Here is a 22,148-nt window from a genome sequence, read left to right as displayed (position 1 = left end):
GTACACAGATATTTCATCTAACATGGTAATTATAATCATAACTATTTTTCAATAATAATGGTATGCACAGTTCTTTATGTTGTTCTGTACACGGATTCCGCAGTGGCTATATTGCATCATATTGAAACTCATGGATGTGTATGCCACTGTACCAAATTAATTATGATCATATTCTTTATTATTATTATCCCATTCAGACCCGACATTTTAACAAGAACACACATAGATCTAGTTCAGAAACACTAGACTGAAATTAATCCAATATGATTCCAAAATTATAAGATATATTTATGATTAATGTCATAATCGGGGCATAATCGGCGATATTTACTTCATCAAATTTACAAAATGAAGATCGTATCATGTTTACGATTTCGTGATAACAGTGACCTGACACGAAATATTAACGCACATATCACTGTTGAAAATGTGGTTTGTGTCATTGTTTACATTTCACCGATATGACGAACACTTTCGAGTCTCGAAACAGCTTAAATAATGTTTCCCTTCACTAAAAGTAACAACGGACGTTATTCTCGTATATACATTGCAAGAGCATTCATGAAAATGCTAAGAAAAATATTTAACCACCCGTTCTAGCGTTTTTCTATAGTAAATACATGGCGTGTCCGCCATGTTTGTTCGTCTAGTGGAGGCGGCCATTGTGCAGTCATTGCCTGGGTCAGTGTAGCGCCAGCGCAGCATACCCGGGGAACCAGGCTGCTTCAATTATCCAATTGATTTGATTAGAATATACTTGCGTCAGTGTATTTTATTAACGCCCAAAACAGTAATTTAAACACATAGAATAACAGATCATATACACGCCTGGTGCCTTCACTTACCAATAGCTTTAATAGGCCATCCCGGAATAAAATCGTTCCCCGAAAAGCGAGGAACATCCCTTTTATCCTTTTTATAAGAAATTAATTCCAAACAATATCCTCAGTAGATGAGAAGATCTGTTAAAGAATTGCCTCTGTAAGTCAATCACACTGAAGTAACTGTGCATAGCGGAGGGATATGTTATCACAATAAACTTGGCAACATGGTTTGGTTTGACTTCTTGGCGCGAGTCTGAATTCCTTTAACATGTTACATGTCCTAAAACTGGCTTATCAGCAAATCTCGCTGCACTACGCGCAACAGATACTAGAGCAAGGCATGCCAGAAATACGAAACCTAATACTTCCGAAAGGAAGCCTTAGGCATCACGTGCGTCGGGGGACCAGGGCCATCTCATTGGCCGTTAACAGTTGTACAAGGCGGGGCAAAAAGCATCGTTTTTCCGTCCATTTTACGCTTGAAAAACTCGACCCTTTTCCGGAAACTTTCTAGACGTTCGCCAATCAATCAATTTTAATGCATTTTTAGTCGTTTTTCCGTCCAATGACCATATACGGAAAAAAACGACGTGTTTGCAGTGTATCCAAGGATAATGTTGTGAATTTATTTGGACGATCACTACTATCGCTATGTCGAGTGATGGGGCTACACATGCTAAATGGAAGATCTGGAGGAGATAGTTGTGGTAATTTCACTTTCATCTCACATACTGGAAAGAGTGTAATAGTCTATGTCTTGGTTTCTACAAGTTTGTACACAAGTGATTCAGATTTTGACATACTTGCCATACCAGAATCAGATCACCTACCACTGACATGTAGACTTACTTTAATCTGTCAAGTTCATCCACACAAGACAGGCCAGCAGTTATAAAGTCATGGAATAGGCTAAATTGGAAACCAAACTCCAGCCAGCTATATGTTGACGAACTTGTAAATGCAACATGCAACAGCGAGCTGCAAATGACATGTGTAGAGAATCTGGATGATAATGACATTAATGCGGCAGTAAGCAACTTGTCTGAAGTTATTTGTAAATGTGCTATTTTAAGTGGTATATAATCAAATAAGGGGTCTGAGGGGCGCTCCCTTAGTCAGCCCAAGTGGTGGGACCATGAATGTGAGATTCTCGAAGGTGAAAAATATAAGTGTTTAGACAAGTTTAGATTATCTGGTTCTAACATTAACTTCAAGAATTACATTTTATCAAGAAATAAATTTAAGAATGCATGTAAACAAAAAAAAGCCAGATATGACATGGCGATAAACCAGATGTAATGCGGGTGATAAATAATGAGGGTGTGACCACACGGGAATTACGGAAATTCATCAAACGCTACAACAGGCAAGGGAGGTCTGGCAGTGAAGCAATTTCACCAGAGGAATGGTATGATCATTTTTCATCACTGCTCAACAACAGTAACTTTGATACTGACTCTGACTTCTGTGAACATGTACATAAATTTATCAGGGACAATGAAGATCACACAGCATGTTGTGACAATGTTGAGGGTGTACAAGTTTTAGATAAGACTATTACTATGGAGGAAATTAGATCTGTAATTAATGATCTCCCCAACGGCAAAGCGACAGGACCTGATTGAATTTTAAATGAACATTTAAAAAGTGTATCTCATATACTTTTACCTTATATCCACAGGTTATTTAACAAAATATTATCTGTTGGAGTTTACCCGTCACAATGGACAGAGACAATAATATTTCCTATTCATAAAAAAGGTGCAAAAACAGAGCCTAATAATTATGGGGGAATATCTTTGTTATCGGTAATTGGAAAGGCCTTTACCAAAATACTAAGTAATAGACATGTTGGCTGGTGTGAAGAAAAAGAAAGCTGGCTACAGAAATGGATATAGCACCATAGACAATATATTTGTATTACAATCAGTTATTCAGAAATACCTCTCCAAGTCAAAAGGGCGCCGCTATTGTTTATTCATAGACTTTTCGAAGGCATTCGACAGCGTCCAGCACCATTTATTGAAATATTTACTTTTACAAAAAGGTGTAAAAGGTAAATTTTTCACAGTTATCTCATCTCTGTATAGTCAGTTAAAATCATGTGTTCTAGTTAACAAGTCCTCACTGTCTGAGTTCTTTGAGTGTACAATAGGAACCAGGCAAGGGTGTATGATAAGCCCACTGTTATTCACTCTGTTTTTGAATGAGCTAGTAGATATATACAGGTTTAATGATTGCAAGGGTATTTTTGTCAATGAGTATGCTGAAAACATCACTTTGATAATGTTTACAGATGATATTGCTAATGTTGGAGATTCTGTTAGAAGGTTACAGCACCAGATAGATTGTCTAGCAGGATTTTGCAGTCAGAATGGGATGAGGGTTAATTTGGAGAAAAGGAAAGTCATGGTATTCCGAAGAGGTGGTATAGTAACAAAAAAGTGGAAAAGTGGTATTATGATGGTATTCCTCTGGAAGCAGTATCCGCTTATAAGTATCTTGGTGTGTTTTTCACTCCTAAGCTCTCATGGAGTTCGGCAAGAAGTACCCTTGCAGAACAAGGAGAAAAAGCTCTGTATATTTTGTTTAGATTCTTGAAAAAGTCTAAGCTTAACATTAAAGAGTCCTTGTTTCTATTTGATAGGATTGTTTCTCCAGTCTTATGTTATGCATCATGTGTTTGGGGATTTGAAAGTGTTCAAGTTATAAAAAATGTGCACTGCAAATTTCTTAGAAAAGTTGGTGACATAACCCATTTCCTTAGAATTTTGTAGGGAAAGGTTGCAGGATTGTTGGAAACAAACATGGGCACTATCTATAAGTGAAACAAGTAAGCTTAATACTTATTCCATTATCAAATCAGTGTTGGAGCCGGAAAGGTATTTGCACAATATGAAGAGTAAAAATATAAGAATTACTCTTAGTCGATTCAGATGTCGTAACCACGAACTGGCTGTTGAAATTGGGCGGTGGGGAGGAGTTGCTAGAGAGGATAGAGTATGTAAATATTGTTTTGATAATCTGAGTGTATCAGTTGTGGAGGATGAAGTTCATTTTATTACATCATGTTACTTGTATAACAAATTCAGAAATATGCTTTTGCCAAGTATTTGTTCTAGTAATCTTTGTACTCTTTACAAATTTGAGAAAGTTATGACAGATAATTTTTGTCAGAATCTTTAGCACTGTATATTGTTAAATGCACGCAGGCAAGGCAGGTTTATCTCAGAGGTTAAAGGGAGACAACTTTATATATAGTCCACGAGTGCTTCACTTACTTTTGATGATTATAGTAGATCTTTTCTTAATGATTGTAATTGTTGTTTGTCATTTAAAATTGTTGTGACTTGATTATATACACATGTACTCTAGAATGGAGGCCTTTATTACAGAATAAAAGAGTCTTGAAGTCTTGAAGCTAATTACCCCCTGCCTCCCGTTTGTCCATTATCCAATGCTTCTTTCCAATCAGTGATAAAGTCCTGCTGTCACTTATCAGCCCTTATTAACTGCTAAGTTTTGGCTTCCATTTGTCCATTGCTCAATAGCTATCAGCGCCAATTAGGTGTTGGCTTCCCTTGTTTAGTTTCCACCTTTTTCATCTTATTACTTTTGTTGTTCTTACAGGTACATATATATGTTCTCCGCTTCATAGCATTAATTCACCTAATGAAGGAGTAAGTATAGATTCTGAAATGATCATCTTTATAAAGAAGTTAACGTCCATAAATGCTCTTCTTTATTTTTACCACTTCTAAATGCCATTCAAAGACTACATAAAGGTATCTAAACCTCATAATCTGACATATAAATCAGAATATTTATGAACACACTATTTCTCTCAATACCCAAGGAGTGCACTACAGTATTATGATTATATTTGTAATTACATACATGATTCTTCATAATAGAAAATCATTTATACCACGAAACGCGTAAAGTTCGGTGTAAATTTAGTCAAAAGTAACAAAAAATGAATATGATAGAGATGTAACCGAGATATATCTTTACTCGTGGCATAAGAAAAACAATATTGTGGCTATGTAGCCATGCTACGGTCCAAACACACTTCTGAACTTGTACACGGCAGACGTAATTAAAAATTAACATATCGCTATTTAGTTTCCAGAAAAAGCAGTAAATGCACTCTGGTGTCACTGGACTTTCTGCCTGATCCATTACTTGATTCTCTGGTTTCTTCAAAGACAACCGTCGCACGAAAGGCAACATACAACACTAACTGTTCTTGCAAATTGTGTGAGTGGCATATGTTACCGGTAGGGCAGGACATGTTTACCTTTTTCACTGATTTTCAGTGATCTATTCATATAATTGTCACGGCTATTTTGCTGCTACGTCCAATGGAATCTGTATTGGCGGACAATCCAGACTGGTTGTTCTCTGGTGTAGACGTTTTATAACGTTTTAAAACTATTTTCTTCTGTTATCTGCTGCAATACTGAATTTTAAGGATCGTGTCTATAAGATGTTACTACATTTATAGACTGTAATAATATATGTATGGTATAAAATAGAGTCTAGAAGAGTCAGAAGAGAAATGTCAACTGTTGTGCGAAACATGTTTAGACATTAAACACTTGATTATCTGATTTTTTCATCACTTTTCTTTGATAAATACAGCAGCAAGCAGGAGTCGAGCAAGGATTGTGGAAATGTACATATTTGAACGGACATGTTTACGCTCTTGCTTGGTGTTGATGTTGTCGTATTGTGAGCACCTCAGAGCAAGACACACCAAGTACCAAAACTGTTTAAACGGTTTAGAGGGTTAGAGAGAGGGTCAGTGGAGTGTGCCCACCTCTACTATCAAGACAGAGATCATATTAGATGACTAAATATTAGCTGAGATAATGATAAGGATAAGATCTTATGAAAAATATTTGAACTCACATTCTTGGGTAACTTAACAATATAGCTCAATTGCACTCAGCTGAGTTAATCTGGACTGGGTATTATTTATTTGTAAGTGAATCGTGAAAGGCAGTTGTACGCTTGTAATTGTGATCTAGTGATATTCTTATGGTGATGACTGGTTGTAAATTCAAAGAAGACAGCTTTCTTGACATTGCTGACACATGATGAAATATTGAAGAAGTTGTCAGTTTGGATTGAGCCCCCTAGAAATGTCCCTAAACTTTGCAAGAGCATTCGTCCTTCTACTATACTTTTGAACACCCTTGACGACCTAGGCTATGTCCAGGCCTCCAACACTGACAAGGCAGCTACAATGTTCCACCTTTAGAAGATGCTTTCAAGCAACATATGTTGAGAGCCATTTTTCAGACGACAATGTGGCTGCAGATATATCCCTCATCCCATCTGCAGTGACAAATCATATGTCATTTGAACCTGAAGGCTTGAGTGGCAGTGGTGGCAGAGACTGAATGTATCTTACTGCACTGGAGAAAAATAATGGATTTGTAATGATTTGGTAATGAGTTACTGACAACAATAAAGCAGTTGCATATAAGTGCTTCACATTGACACTTCAAAGTAAGTCAATATGATCAGCAATTATAGTATATAACATAGGTAATAATTATCTTACATATGACAATAACATGCTAGATGGAGCTCCTGGTCGAAACCTAAATTTTGACATTTACATTTCTCATACATTCCAAAGTGAAGACCAAATATTGTCATTTTCCTGTATTGGCGACCCTCTTGGATGCCAAATTTTTCTCAAGCTCATATATGTAAGATACTTAAACGATTCATGTCTTCAAATAAAACAAATTGGTGTACCAGAATGTTAGTGTGGTCATAGTAGTTTTTGAAATATGTTACTATATATTTGTTGTTTCCTTAACAGGATGGGGGTGGGATCACATTTACTACATTTTCATACATCATATTATACCTACATTAATTGTGGTTATTTTCTAAAGCATTCAGGCAGATATTGTGATATCACACGACATGATTGTCAATATGAAGGCTACGTTATCTTTAGTTGTGGAATAATTTGAAAATGAAAATTGAGTGTATTTTTCCTGTTTTTTGACACAGTTTGGCCCATAACTCGACTTAAACAATTTTGCTAATTGTTTATTTGTTCTATTGTAGGTTTCCTAAGTCAGCACATTAGTTTTATTTATAAAATGAACATTGCAATATGCAAACTGACTTGGTAAGCGTCATTTATTTGATTTACCTAATTTTGACACTATATGCATTTTACCACCAAAAAACATGTCTGCCACCAAAAGAAATCACCACAACCATCGTTTACTTATGCATAAATGACGTCTTGTGAAGAACAATGCGGTTGTGCTTTGTTCTACTGTGGGGAGGAGTTACTCTTTAGATAAGCCTCTCTTTAAGGGTGGGCCGCTACTCTAATAACAACATTAATGTGTGAGAACTTCATTGGTTTAGTAAGTTCATAACTAAGAAAACAACTGCCAAACAACTGTTGCCTAATGATAATAGGGATACGTTTTATGATAATAATTATTTATAATAAGGGTCCAGTTGCCAGTACCGTAGCTCCATTATCTTTTACACTCACTTGTGTGTTGCAATAACATGACACTAATGAGTGCTTCATCAGTTTAGCAACAGTTTATAATTCTTATGATAAAAAGTTGAAGGGAGATACGTTTAATAGATAGCTGAGGAGAACGTCTGTTGAAAATGTAAAGATTTTATAATATGATGACAGCAGAAATTCAGGGTTTATGGCATTGATAGAGGTATTCTGTGAATTACTGACAATGGTAACACTTGTTTGATAACTACAATAGTTATGATCCCCCGCCCAACAAAGTTGGCGGGGGATATAGAAACGGGCTCCGTCCGTCCGTCCGTACTACCGTCCGTACGTCCGTCCGTCACGTTTCGTTTCCGGAGCATAACTCATAAATCGTTCAATATTTTTTCATCAAACTTTGCAGGTCTGCCAGGTACATGCTGAACTTGTGCCTTTTGCTATTTAGTAATGTTAGAAATTATTTTTTTTTACATTTCCATGGCAACAAGATGGACTTAGGTTCTGTGAGGGTAGGGTTCGATTCCGGAGCATAACTCATACACCGTTCAATACTTTTTCATCAAACTTTGCAGGTCTGTCAGGTACATGCTGAACAGGTGCCTTTTGCTACAATTATAAATTTTATAAATTTTTATTTTTTACGTTTCAATGGCAGTAAGATTGACTTAGGTTCCAAACTCTTTTTTTTTTACAATTTTCATGACAAGTTCCATCTCGGTTAAAAAAAGGTTAGGGTTTGTTTAGATTTAATTATGTCATAAATTCTGCAACAGGGGCGGGGGATATAGCCACGTTAGTGGCAAACTCTTGTTCTGATTGAATAGAGTTGATGACTTTGATAATAACCCCACAACCTCCAACCACCATCCCACAAACCGAACATGCTCACCTGTTCTATAAAAAACACTTTTGCTGAAAAGAATATACACAAATCCGTACTGAATTATACAAGTTAATCCTGTTTATTATTTTCAGTCAAAATTACATGCATTAGTGTTCAATAATGCCAGATTGGGAAATGAGCAACCGTCTTCTTGGCAGGTTTTTTATTTATACAAAATTGGAAGGTTCCCATAGTATCTGTGTGGAACAGGAGGACAGATATATTTAAAATAAAAGTTGACCATGCACAGGGCTTGGCATGACCAGCCGATTAATAAGATCGGGCCCATCCTACCACCCGTCCAGGTGAAGTGAGGGTCAAAGTGGTGTGTTGGGCAGTGGAATACCTGTTCTTGACACCAGAATCCCGTCATCCAACGACACAGGGGCGCAACCCACGGCATACGGGTTGCCCAATTTAGTCGCCAATTAAAAAGTGCGTCTCATCTTCATCAGAGCAAATGCTAAAAGAGTTAAAACAATGTGTACAATTCCTATCTGCTGATAGCCAAGAGGCAGGGAACCACATCTAAACATTGCTAAAACTCGGTGCTGGTCTCTGAAATTAATATTCAATACATGAGGTTCAACCTCATTAAAAGATAGATTGAAATTATCTAAGTGTTCTTTATTTGTTGCCTTTTACAATCCTGCAATCATCCCCAAAATCATTTACTTCTGTTATTAACGTCGTGAAAGTGTTGTTTAAAAAAATCGATTTTTATTGTATTTTGCAAATGTTGAATATGAAATATTTTTAAATTGCAGCTGATTGCTTTTTGTCTACTCTACTGGCCAAATATTTACAGTTATGTTTAGACCAATTAATAACCTTAGAGCAAATTCTGTCACATGACTGTCGTTCAAACTTCTAAAACCGTTAGTCTAAAAACGTTAGTGTGTACTTTATGAATAGGTAAAGCAAGCCCCACCATTAACATCAAGATTGAAAGTGGTTTTATGTACACCCGGAAAATATACGACATGCTCTGTTTTCTGTGATATTAACTTGCATACATTTGTTTATACTCCACATTGATGATCCAGAAAACATGACTGGTTCAACCAGAGAACTTAACACACGCATGGTTAGACATACCTCCTGCCACATCAAACTTCTTAAATAGCTATGATAAGGCGCGACTGGCAGATTTATAGTGTTTCCTAACAGTCTTTCCTATATCTAAGAAGTAATTGAACCATAAGCTAAGATATCTATAACGTTCACCATTCTGTAATTTGACATCCCCACAATTGAATTGAACTCTGGTCGTGTTACAGAAGCACATTGATCTTGATTTATCTTGCTACCATTTACAGTTTATTGCCAACGTTTGCACCAATCATTTGAGACATTTAGCATAGATTGTAGAGACGCTTCATCTCGAGCAATAAGCGCGACATCAGCAGCAAAAAACAACAGAGATATTGAATACCACAATTGAGATTATTAATACATTCATCCAAATCATGAATATACACAGAAAGAAAGTAGGGGAGAATTTACAGCATTGTTTTACTCCTTGGTAAACAAGAAAACGTTCAGTGAATTATCCATTTAATTTGCCAAAACAATTTACACCACGATAAAGAGACTGCATGGCGTCCATTATTTTACCTTTTACACCTACTTTACGCAGCTTGAACCGCAAATTATCTCTTGTAACGGTGCCAAACGTCTTTTTCTAAAAACAAAGCTAAAAAAAAAAGAGGATTGTTTTTAAGCTTTTCTTTTTTTAATTAAAGTAGATAAAACATATGGATGATCCGTACAATCTCTTTGTTTTCGGAAACCATTTTGTTCCTCAGCTAAGATAGTATTTCTCTTAAACCTTCAAGACAGTCGAGTATTTAATATATCTACATATATTTTACAAAGGATTAAAATAAAAATGTAATTAACCGGGCGATTTCCCACATTTAGATGGTTCCACCTTGTCGCTGGATGTAAGTTATCACGTGGTGTCTGTCACAACAAGGATCAAGAATATAACTAAGGTGCTTCCATGCTTCTGCTAGTCTCTAAAGTTGTAACTATTTCGTCGTTTATATTTGAATGCAATAGGTTGGGTGAAATGGACACATGGCAACTATGCAAAATTCATGACTGGTAGAGATCCCTTGGCACCTAATAATTGAAGTTTAATTACCTAAGTTATTTGTTTCTACTTGGACATTTATGATCTGTTTACTTCTTTACGTATTGATAGAAAACAATGCATGTTTACAAGCAAACGATAAGCTTTTTGAAAATGGCGGTTGTTCAGATTTAAGTACATGTATTACTTTTGTCTGATGCCTTTCTTACGTCATCATTTGTTAGATCTGTGCATGCTTTGAATATCCTTTGATGTTTTACGTCCATCCGTTTTTACTCTAGTTTTTCAGTTAAGCATTGTTTTTATCTGTTTTGTATGTCTCTTAATTGGAACTAGTTATAGTGTGATGTGTGAATGCCGTTGAAAGTCGTTGATCCAGAACGTTGGAATCCTTGGTATAAGAAGTAAATAAGACGAAATCACCTTGAATAGTATGGTAGATGTCACTTGTGAAAAAACATTTCTAATCTCATTGAAACCAACCCAGTGTATTTAGTCAACCAACAATATACCATTATCTTTCTTCTATGCCATTGTGTAATGTCAGTACATTTTGCACATTTATCGCTCTCCACTTTCACATGATCATTAGAAATATCATCTTAGTTATAACAAAATAAAATATCAATAGATATTGCCTGTCCCGCTGTTCTTCTCTAATGGGGAATGGAAATGAATTAAGCTTCAATGGCCCCATGATCTAATTTAACGCCAGTACACTTTGGGAATTCTAAGAAAATAAAGGATTTAAGAGTTGTGTGCTATTCTAAACATTCACGGTAGGATAGATATGGTCACTGAACAGGATGAGATGTGTTTAGAATATAACGTGAATATATAGAAATAAGCATGAACATATTCCACCTCCAGTTGTTACGTAGTAAAATAAATATTAGTTTTAACTATTTGAGAATATTTGGTATTATTCTACCGAAAACATGTTCTGTATACTGTGCACAAACAGATGACTAGGGTGTTCTGATAAGATCAAAGATTGATAGAAGGTCCAAAACGACCAAGAAATCGAATGCAATTTTACATCATCAAACAGAACAATTTCCCATCTATATCAACAACTTGTTTGTGAGAAAGTGTCTGTCTATGTTGAAAAATATTTGGCTGAAGTAAGTATTTGTGTTTGTTTCTTTTGATAGTTGTGATCTAGTATCACTGAAAGTTACATTGAAAAACAGCAAATTGAGACGAAACAAATAGTCTTGATGGTCAGTTGGTTGATTAACCACTTCCCAAAGGTACAGACGCTGTGTTGTGTTTCAGCTGCTGCAGTGGTATATGCTCGCCAAGGAAGTAATGCAACCTTGTCCTGGAGATTACCCCAGCCTGCTGTCAGGGAGTTTACAGTGAGACGTTATTCATCAGATATTTTGTTCCATGTGACCAACTACAACAAGGTGGACATCACTAGCACGTACAGGACAAGAGCAGAGTTTACTGGGAACATTGCCTCGTCAGGATCTGGTGTGTTCAGTTTTCTGCTGTATGATGTTGTGTGGAATTCTGACCATGGTGTCTACAGATGTTACAGGGGTTCACCAGGCTCTAGAGGGGATCAGATGTCTGACTGTGGACAGGTGCTTGATGTTATACGTGAGTATATGGCCACACTGATTGTGCAATACTACTTGTAATGATGTCATTATATGTATTTGAAATCCATAAACTGAAACGTTCTTTCAATCACATTTGCTCAAAACAGTTTTCATTTCACAGACAAAATAGGATTTACTTTGTGCATATAATTGTCTAACAGAATTTGGAAATATTGATAAGCGCAAGTTTTGAAAAACGAACAGATTAAATAAGGTACGGTAGTGCCAGTGAGTTGTTATACATACTCAACAACAAAAGTTCCTGTGACACCAATATTTTAGTGTATTTTTCAAACAAGTAAAGTTTGGTTTTCAATATTGTATTACATGTATGGAATCAAGTCACAAAAACGCAACTGATACAGGAAAGCATGCATTCCATGCAAAAATTTACTTGTATGCAAGCCCCATGTATTTCACTAACCAAGAATGGGTATAAAAACATGTGTGTTAACGGGATTCCATATGCATTGTTTAGCATCGTGCTGACATCATACACTCAGAAAAACAACAAAATTACGCAATTATTCAACATTACGAAATGCCACGCCTGTCCGAAAATGAGCATCTGCGTACCATAGGTATGCTTGAAGCAGGATCGACAATTTAACGTTCACAGAAATACCATTTGGTGTTTATGGCAACGTTGGCAACAGACGAATGCATTCAGAGACCATCCTCGGATTGGCAGGCCACGCGTAACCAATAATCGACAAGACAACTGGATTCGAACAACACACCTACGAAATTGATTCCAGCCAGCAACAGTGACTGGAAGAATCATCCAAGGCCTTCGACAAATATATTTTCACAAACCGTACGTCGCCGCCTCAGATGTGCAGGGATTGTTGCCAGAAGACCCGCCAGACGTCCCATTTTGACAGGAAACCACCGTCAAGCACGTCTACAGTGGCGCAGGCAGCGTCTACGCTCGACGGCCATGCAGTGGAGACAAGTTCTATTAACTGACGAGTCTCGTTTTCACCTCAGCCACAGCGATGGACGGATTCAAGTGAACGTTACGTCAATCATTGTGTCATGGAAGAAGATCGGTTCGGGGGCGTTGTGGTATGGGGTGGGATTACAGCAAGACAGAGGACCCGTTTGATAGTGGTAGAGGGAAATCTACAGATATCCCACAGGACTTTGTGCCACGCCTGGTCAATTCCGTGAGACGAAGATGTGTACATGCTATTGATTTGTAAATTGACATTTTGGCATGTTCATGTTTTTTTGGTTTGAAATCACGCATTTTCTGAAGTCAGTATGGCAAATTAAACCATTTTATCTTTTTCAACCCGAAATTATTTCAGTTTTGGTAAAAAACATAAGTTTTCATTAAATCTTATTCAGTGTCAAAAGAACTATTGTTGTTCAGTGTATATATATATATATATATATATATATATATATATATATATATATATATATATATATATATATATATATATACACACACACACATGTTTTCAAATTGGTGTGTCGTTGCGGTACCCGTTTGGTTTAAGCGTTAACTTGCCACGCCGAAAATCAGGGTTCGATTCCCGACATGGGTACAATGTATGAAGTCCCCCGCCTCAACATTGCTTGAATATTGCTAAAAGCTAAAATCAGCCTAAAATATACTCACTCACTCACTCAAACTGTTATCTGACTAGATGTTATCAATTAAGATAATTTCTTTGTTTGATACCAAGTAAAGGACACTATTCAATGATGATTTAAATATCAATATGACCAGAGATAATTGTCTAACGCAATAATTAAAATTAGAAAACAAGCTGGGCAATTCAATTTGTCCATCACTTGATTGTCTGATTGTTTACATGCCGCCGCCGCGTGGCATTAGTATGGATGTGCGGTGTCAGGCAACACACATACTTTTTAATGCAAATCATGTGAGTGGCTCGTGCTACCGGTAGGGTAGGATATGCTTACCCTTTTCGCAAACACTTGTTGTCATCATCCGTGATCCACTCATATCATTTTCACCGCTGTGTTGCATTTTACGCCCAGTGAAATATGCTTCGGTGGATAATCGAGATCATTGTTGGTACCCAAAACAAACAGACTAGTCTTCGGTATGGGAAAGATCACCTGTTTTTTGTTACTGATTTACTATTTTTAAGTTTTGAACATCTAAAATCTTTTTCTTATGAAGAAAAACATAAAATCACGATCAGAACGTATTTCTAAAAAATACATGACAAGGCGTTAATGTAAAATATGGAATTCACCATCACATATAACTCAGAAGCACATGTCTATTGTTTCAGTTAGAGATGTAAAAGTGTATTGTCATAATTGCAAGTGTCTACTGGAAAAGGTGTTTCATATGTGAATGTGGTCAGTGCATGTCTGTGCAATCTTGGAATTTAATATATTGCATTTTTCACCAAAACATTGCTAACACTAGACTGTCATGTTATTGATGGTATTACCATTGCCCACACACACTGCATGTTTCCAATAACTAGGATACCTGTCAAATGCTCTCTTAGCTCTTCAAAAACGTTGACAAGAAAATATGTTCATTATGTGACATTCGTTTTCAATTTGCTAGACTGCTTCTCAAAGAGATTAATAAAACAGTTGTGCAATCATTGCCGAAATAAACATTATGTCATGAACTTATTGAAACGCAACAGTATCAGCTGTATGTTGTGGAATATTATTATTCCATGAGTACTAGTCTCTATCGCATAAATTCATCACTCTTGGGTGATTATCTCAATTTTGACTGATTTATTGTTTTATTGCTGAAATACTTCCAAAACCGCATTAAAAGGCATCTGTAGCACATGTGGAACGAGGCCATATTTGGGTCAAGTGACTTCACAACTACCCCGATCTAATAAATTCACTTTTTCATATCATGGGTATTTCAAACGTAATGAAACTTTGTATTACTTTCTTTTGGACCACCATAACGAAACAAATAGACTTTCTTCAGAGATTATACAAGTGTAACGAGGGACATGAAAATAAATATGGTTAAGACAAATTATCTTATTTTCATGAAAGTAAAAAGTGGAATCCAATGGAGGAATATGCGTGGTCGTCAAGACGATTCGTTACAAAGAGATGTACTTTTCTGAGTATGCAGACACAGTATTGTCACATGGTGTGGTAACTGAAGTGACAGCATTTCAATAAGCGCTTTTTACAGTTTATCTAACATACTATACACAAAGAAATAAAATACATTTAATATGGTATGATGTATTTGGTGCTCATTGTGAACTCGGCCATCAACGTAATAATTTTGTTTTATTATGTTCCATGACTTTATCTGAAGTTGTCAACTGTTTTTAATTCAAAATGAAATAGGTGAGAAAAACTCAAGATGTCATAGAGAGAGCATTACGTGTATAGATTTTATGGTAATAACGATTTTAAAGGCGTGTTTGATTTATGAAGCATGATCTGTGTCAGTATTTATGTTATATTTGATGTACCAGATGATAGGTTACAAGTATTGTGCAATATTTGGAATTTGTCAGGATAATTATTTTTTGCTGTGGTACAACATGTGAGTTACAGATCAGTGTGTGTTGATAAAAGCGATCAAATCATGTTCATGGCCATTACTATTATCAGCTAATAGCATTGTCCACTGTACGATGCTGATCATATCATAAACATGTGGCACCCTTCACAAGTACGGGTATCCTGGCAGACACTCTTTCCACTACACCACATTGCCGGTCCGGTCCTTCATTGTACGACGTTTTAAGAGCAGATTTCGTATTGCCAAAATTATTTTACACCAAAATTTATTTAGTTGATAATATGAGGGAAAGATACACTATCTCTGTATCAATACTCTCTGGTATTGCATGTAAAATTATCTGGGGGTGGCAGATGTCGGGGCTGGGATTTATTTGTACGTTTATGGACACACACTAATATGAACCATTTCCTTAACACATAAACATACAATTTCATAACACAACTAAATAGTTATTAGATTATGTAAAAAGGTTCAAGACATAAGTCCCATGCACACAAACGTTAAGAGGTGGAGGCGGGTGTGTCGGGAGTGTACAAATACATTAAAGTTTAACATCTTATCTACAACCTTCACATTATCCACCCTGTAAGCCATTGTTAAGTTACAACCTGATGACAATTCAATGTAGTGCCTCGATGAAGTCTGTGTTAACATACACTGAGCGTACACAGGAAACTTCAATGGTCTGTGGTAAAGTGGATCTCCTCGCCATATTAACTCATATTAACTGACGTGGTTGTTGCATTATCAAGCCAATGCTTGCGATATGATGCAGTTATATTACCTGACCATTGAAATATGAAACATAGGATCAATCTAAACCTTGTCATACCGCTGGCATTGTTCATCAAAATCAATTACACGCTTGGATGTTACATGCTATTTTCAATGCTTTATGGGTTGCAGCATAATCAGCCACCTTTTTCCAGGATCAGTGCTACCACGTGTTTTACATTCAGGTTCATTTGGTCCTTCCAAAGTTTGGAAGAATGCCACCTTCGATGGCTTAGGCTTTCCTGCGAACTGAGACTTCTATGCCAATGACATCATCTACGCCGGTCGCACCTTCTTTCCCAGAACCTGATGTGAACCTCAGTTCTCCTGCCAGGTCTGTTTTGGAGATTGTGAATGACAAGGCACTTATGGCCATCGCTTAAGACTTGTTTTCAGCATCCTTTCAGGTAACTGCATATATGGTGAACATGTCTAATATTTTGAACATGACCTTTCACCATGGCCATGTCCCTGTCTGCCACTACTTCAAGGATCATGCCATCTTGTTGGCCACCTACGTTGCCATTCTTCCCAGAAAGTAAGTGGCGTGAGAAAATCCTTTTGTCTTAGGGTATTGCTTGTTTCCAAGAATTTTAGCAGGATGTGAACGGATTACAAGTTATAGATCTTCAGCCACTGTTCTGCAATAATTCAGGATGTTATCTCTCGCTAACCATCCATCTGGTGGATTTCATGGCATCATTGGACGCACAGGAAGCATACCGGCACGTCCCTATTCATTGTGAAAACCAGCCATTTCTCACAGACTCTAAGGCAAGACTTGCACATCGGCAGCCACGAGGTCTTGGCTGGGATATTGCTAGAAATCACTGAACACAAAGCCTGAAGGACGCCAGACTCCTGATCCCCACAGCCAATTTCAGTGGCTCATTACATGATTGTCAGCGTGCCACTGACGTAAGAGACAATAGGCTTGGCTACTGCAGCTGGTATTGGCGAAATACTTACTTTAGACGTAACCCAGGTAAAATGTGACAGAGGACCAGAAGCCGAGGTTCACACGGGTCTCATGTGGGATTCTGTGGCCAAAAATCAACAACAATGAGAGTGAGTGAGTGAGTGAGTTTGGTTTGACGCCGCTTTTAACAGTATTCCAGTTATATCACAGCATGTCAGCTTGATGTGGGAGGAAAGCCCTAAGTGATGCAGGTCTCAGACGTTTACCACTTCGGTGAAACCTACGAGCACAGGTATGGTGCTGACAAACCTAGAAACATAATCGGGGCGAACTGGGATTCGAACCCACAATCATAGGTTTCTGGCGTGCCAAAGGGACGCAACTCTGCACAGCGAATCGCGGCGCCTTGGACGACTGGGCCACTCGTGCCCCCTAACAACAAGGAGAAGATTGGTGGATGTTCATAATATCTTGAGTTTTTGACTCCATTGCTTGCTCTAAGACTTGATAGTGACAAGAACTTCCTGGAGACAGAGCAAGAGGTTGCATCCTCCGGGCAGCTGAGTATAGCTGAGGTCACAAAGAATGCGATTCCGTTTTGGTTACGGACGACAATTCTGCAGGTGTATCAACATGCAGGTTTGGGTCTGCCTCATGCATACAATTAATACGAAATCAATTCTCTGGTATCCTCGATGGCACAACAAACCAAATGTTCAGTGGGTGACTTCCGGTTGCACATGATTGGCTACTAATTCATCTTTTGCTGACTCACAGAGGACCCATGGATAAATCCGAACAAACTAAATACTACCTACAAACATCAGAAAACAAAGGAAGTGGGGTAAACAATTTACTTTGGTATCTATTTCTGTTTCTTATGACTTGATATTTCTGTTAAACAAAATACATATCGGACACACAGCGCCTTACAGTAATGCGGCTAGCATGAAGAGAATGTTAATGCTTCTGAAAAGAGAGTTGCTGAGCTAATGAGAAGTACAAAAGAAGAAGTTCAAGATTCCAATAACTCTTTAAAACGGGAAGTTTCTGACATGAAAGGAAAGTAAATGTGAGGGGAATTGAACATGACGTTGCAAATCACGATAGCGTAATCAAGGAACTATGTGAAAAGCTATCAGCCAAAAGAAGCCATCATATTCAGCTTTACAAACAAGTTACCCTCAAGCAAATCCATGACAAGAAGCCAAACTTGCTTATCTATGGTATTCTAATATGCCGAGCAGAAAAGTACAAAACGGGTGGTTCGGGCTTTCCTCGTCAATAAAATAAAATATACTTTCAGGTGATCCATCGTCTCCCTGTATCAGATTATCAGAAAAAATACACCACCCTATATCACCCAATAAAATTATGCCCAGATCGGGAAGGTGGCTATCGGGCCAGGACACTAGCAGAGAAACTGGGATCAGCATTCAAGCTGATCCGCCAGTCAAGCTTAAGAAGAGACGTAAAGTCTGAGTAGAGGGGCTGCATCAATTCGTGATGCTGATTACAAGATCCATCTCCCCGAGGCAAGAGAATTAACTGACCTTGAAAGTTCAGTTTCCACCCTTGCCGAACTAGAAGGGAATTTCCTGTGCTCTATCGTAGCGCCACCAGTGGCTATTACGAGTTATGTCCCTTCTAAACCTCTCCTTTACACCAATCAGATTCCACCTCTCGTATGACTTGCATTTGCTTCAAACAAAACAGTAGCACCCAGTCAAGACGATCTGATCGATAATCAAGGTCTATATTGTGGTACAACCAGTATTACATCGCGAAATGCATCAAATCGCGTGAGCACCTTCATTAAAAACATGAAAAGATTTGGAAAATATGTGTTGACAACGAGTTGGCAGTGCACATGCTTTGCAAATCCTGCAATCGACCGAAATCTGCACCACAGTTTACGAACCGGATTTCGATTTTGATTGGACTATGCATAGACTCGTTAGCCCAACCAAAATGTAACTCCACAATACCAGCCTAGTTCAGCAAGGGTGGAAACTGGACTTTTATAGTATGTTAACTCTCTTGACGTGGGGCATTGAACAAGATCTGGACAAGGATGAAAGCGGTTTCAGCCAAAAGAATCCTGGACACCAAAGACACCAAGGAACCAGGGTCCTCATGGTGCAAAGGTGACCAGTAGACAGTGCTACATTGATGGGACGTGAACACAGGATGACTCTCTGTTTACATGTAATTCACTACTGATAATGTTATTACACAGACTGTAAATAAACTAAAACCTCATGTATAAACTGTAGAATGTGTACTATATGTGGACTAAATTATTCTTTACATGTTTAGTTTAATTGTGAATTAACTAATTCAAAAGATAACATGAATCAAACTAAGTGGCAAAATATAGGCGCAGCTTTATCACATAACAATACAGGCGGAGGTCGTGACAAGCAGTATTACACAGTACACAGATTACGCAATGGAGTAACTACAAAATCATAACCAGATCTATCGGGAAAAATACACATCATGACCAAATGGGCCCACGTGGACAATACACATTGTTAACAAATGGCCTGGAATATAGACGTCATGACCATGGAATTTACACGGTACAGTTCATCGTCCGTGGCTAAACACAACATGAGGCGTGAGCTCCAGTCCATCCTGTGTAATTACACACACTGCCATCCTCTGTGGTTTTGGTACACTTCATGTGCAGTATGTACGTTGGGGGTCAACTACTTACAGTTTATGAGAAACATACCACGACCTCTGCCACTGAGCTTGCTTTATGGCAAGCTCTTTCCCCTGTGGATTAAGGATTAGATCAGAAATGCAAATTGACACAAGATTGGAAATGAGCGGCTGCGTCCAAATGCGGACAAACCAGCAAATACCTAATGACCCTCCTCAAATGGGTAAACATGACATGTGGGTGCCAATCTGTCTGAAGAAATATGTCGGCTATGTTAATTATATTGTGTCCATGAACATGCCCTCCAAGGTCTAGGACGCCTTTCTTCCGAATTTGTTAAATCTCTTCCTTTGCACTCTATCACTCTGCCGTCTGGTATACCCCGTCATGTGAGTCTCTGCAGAACATCTAACCATATGATGTGCATGTAGGGCATCATGTGAAGTTTTGTAAGATCCAAACTCACCTTTGGTAGCACATCCAAGAGATCCCCGTAGATCAGACTGGAGTTGACTAACCATATTTCTGTCAGAAATGAGCTGTTAGAACATATTTCTGCGAATGTACTTACCATATACAGCAGATTTCCAGCTACCCCATGTGTAAAGTATGTTATGTGATATTCCCTGTGTTACCGCGGCTCCAATCCTAAATTAGTGTGTGTTGTAGGTACTGATATCTGATGACAGGTTTACCATTCATACCGATGAAGAACTGGCCTGGTTGGGCTGAGCCTAAAGACAGATGTTTGGTTAGTGACGTGTCTTGGCAAATTGGCAGTAAAGAAGATTGATAACCTGATGTACACACACACTGGAGGGCAGTAGGTAGTCTCTTTAACATGTCAGTTATGATTGGGTGTCTAGCGTTGGGTGTCGTCATCAAAGCTACTGTATTTCTGTATCCCCGCATGCATTTGCAAACGAAAAAGTTTTGTGATGTCTGGCAAGAGCTGAGCGGTGCAAAGCTGGAGATAACCGTCCTTGACATACTGGCTATGAGATATTTTATGTTGGTGACAAATTTTGTCAAATAACCTTAATGCAGCTGCGTAGGTATGTTGAGTATTGCTCGTCACCGGTTATTTTTAATGCCCCAGAGGCCTCAGATTTTAGATAAGCCACAGATTCCTGGGAACTGGTGTTTGTTTAGTTCTGGCTTCTGATTTCAGCTGACGAAACATCAGATAAGGAACATATGTGTTTGTTTTTTTTAAAAAGTATTTATACTAACCTTTGACTAATAAATTAATGTTGAGACAATGAAGGACAGACTGCCCAACAAACTGCATAGTCTTCCCACATGTAGTTCACTGCTTGTTCAGTATGGAAACAACTGCCTGGTTTTCACTGTTTATTAAATTTTTTTTGCTCCTGAGCTCATCAGCCCAAATGTTGTGCGCAACTTAGACTGAAGTGGGATGGTTCCATGTTAGACCTATATTCTTCCAATGCTCCGCCCATGAACCGTTAGTTCAGCGTCCTGGAAAGTATGCTCTGAACCCACGTCATGTCTCCTGATGTCTGTCTGTTTAGAGCTGTAATGCTTCGTTTGTAATCCATCATTGATCCAGGAATAATGACATTCCATTGCGATTGTCTAGGAATGGAAGCCAAATCAGAAAGTCATCTTTCTTCATATTTCTTGTAACCCTTACCTTATGATGATATGATGAGGCTTCTTAAGATCACAATATCGAATCACTGATTCTCCAAAGGAAGCCCCTGCCAATTGGAATGGCCCTACCTATGTAATTTAGAGAACTAAGAAGACCTTCGACTGCTGGTATGGTTCACTCTTTTCTGACTGTATCGAGCTGAATTCCAAGGGAACTTGTTAATGGGGTTAGTGTTACTGTTTTGTGGTTGGCTATTGGAATTCGTAATTCATCGCAAGTTGCTAATTATATAGACATGACTTATTGGCATTCAGATTTATTCATTTCAGATCCTCTGCATAGAAAGTCGCGCGAGTAATGCATTAACTCCCTTTGGGAATGTATCTTTCTTTGCACTATCCACTTGATGAAGGTGGATTTTGTTTTCCAAATATTGAGCAACTTATACTACATGCGAATCGTAATGCTTTGCTGTTATAATATGTGTGCAAGAACTTTATTCCAGGCAAGTGAATATCATGAGGATTTACCATGCATAACCGTAAAACGTAAAAAGTGTGTTACGATATAGACTGGCAATTCTGACTAAACTTTACTTCATTGACATTTTCTCAAGTACAGTTTGTTCCATATTGCGCTGATTCTTGCAGAGAAACTAAACTGGCCCCTCTAGGACCCGTCTTATGTAAGTGAATCCTTCTGTGAAACCATAACAGA

At 37.9% G+C, this 22,148-nt stretch overlaps 1 pseudogene; it reads left to right on the top strand.

Annotated features, from left to right (window-relative positions):
* Positions 1–11,545: 11,545 nt before the first annotated feature.
* LOC139457896 (scavenger receptor cysteine-rich domain-containing protein DMBT1-like) overlaps positions 11,546–22,148 on the top strand; it is a 76,509-nt pseudogene continuing 65,906 nt past the window's right edge.

Source organism: Haliotis cracherodii, unplaced genomic scaffold, assembly GCF_022045235.1.
Source record: "Haliotis cracherodii isolate W230 unplaced genomic scaffold, xgHalCrac1.p SCAF_12, whole genome shotgun sequence".
In the NCBI taxonomy this organism is placed as follows: Eukaryota; Metazoa; Mollusca; class Gastropoda; order Lepetellida; family Haliotidae; genus Haliotis; species Haliotis cracherodii.
This window is presented reverse-complemented; position numbering and strand designations above follow the sequence as displayed.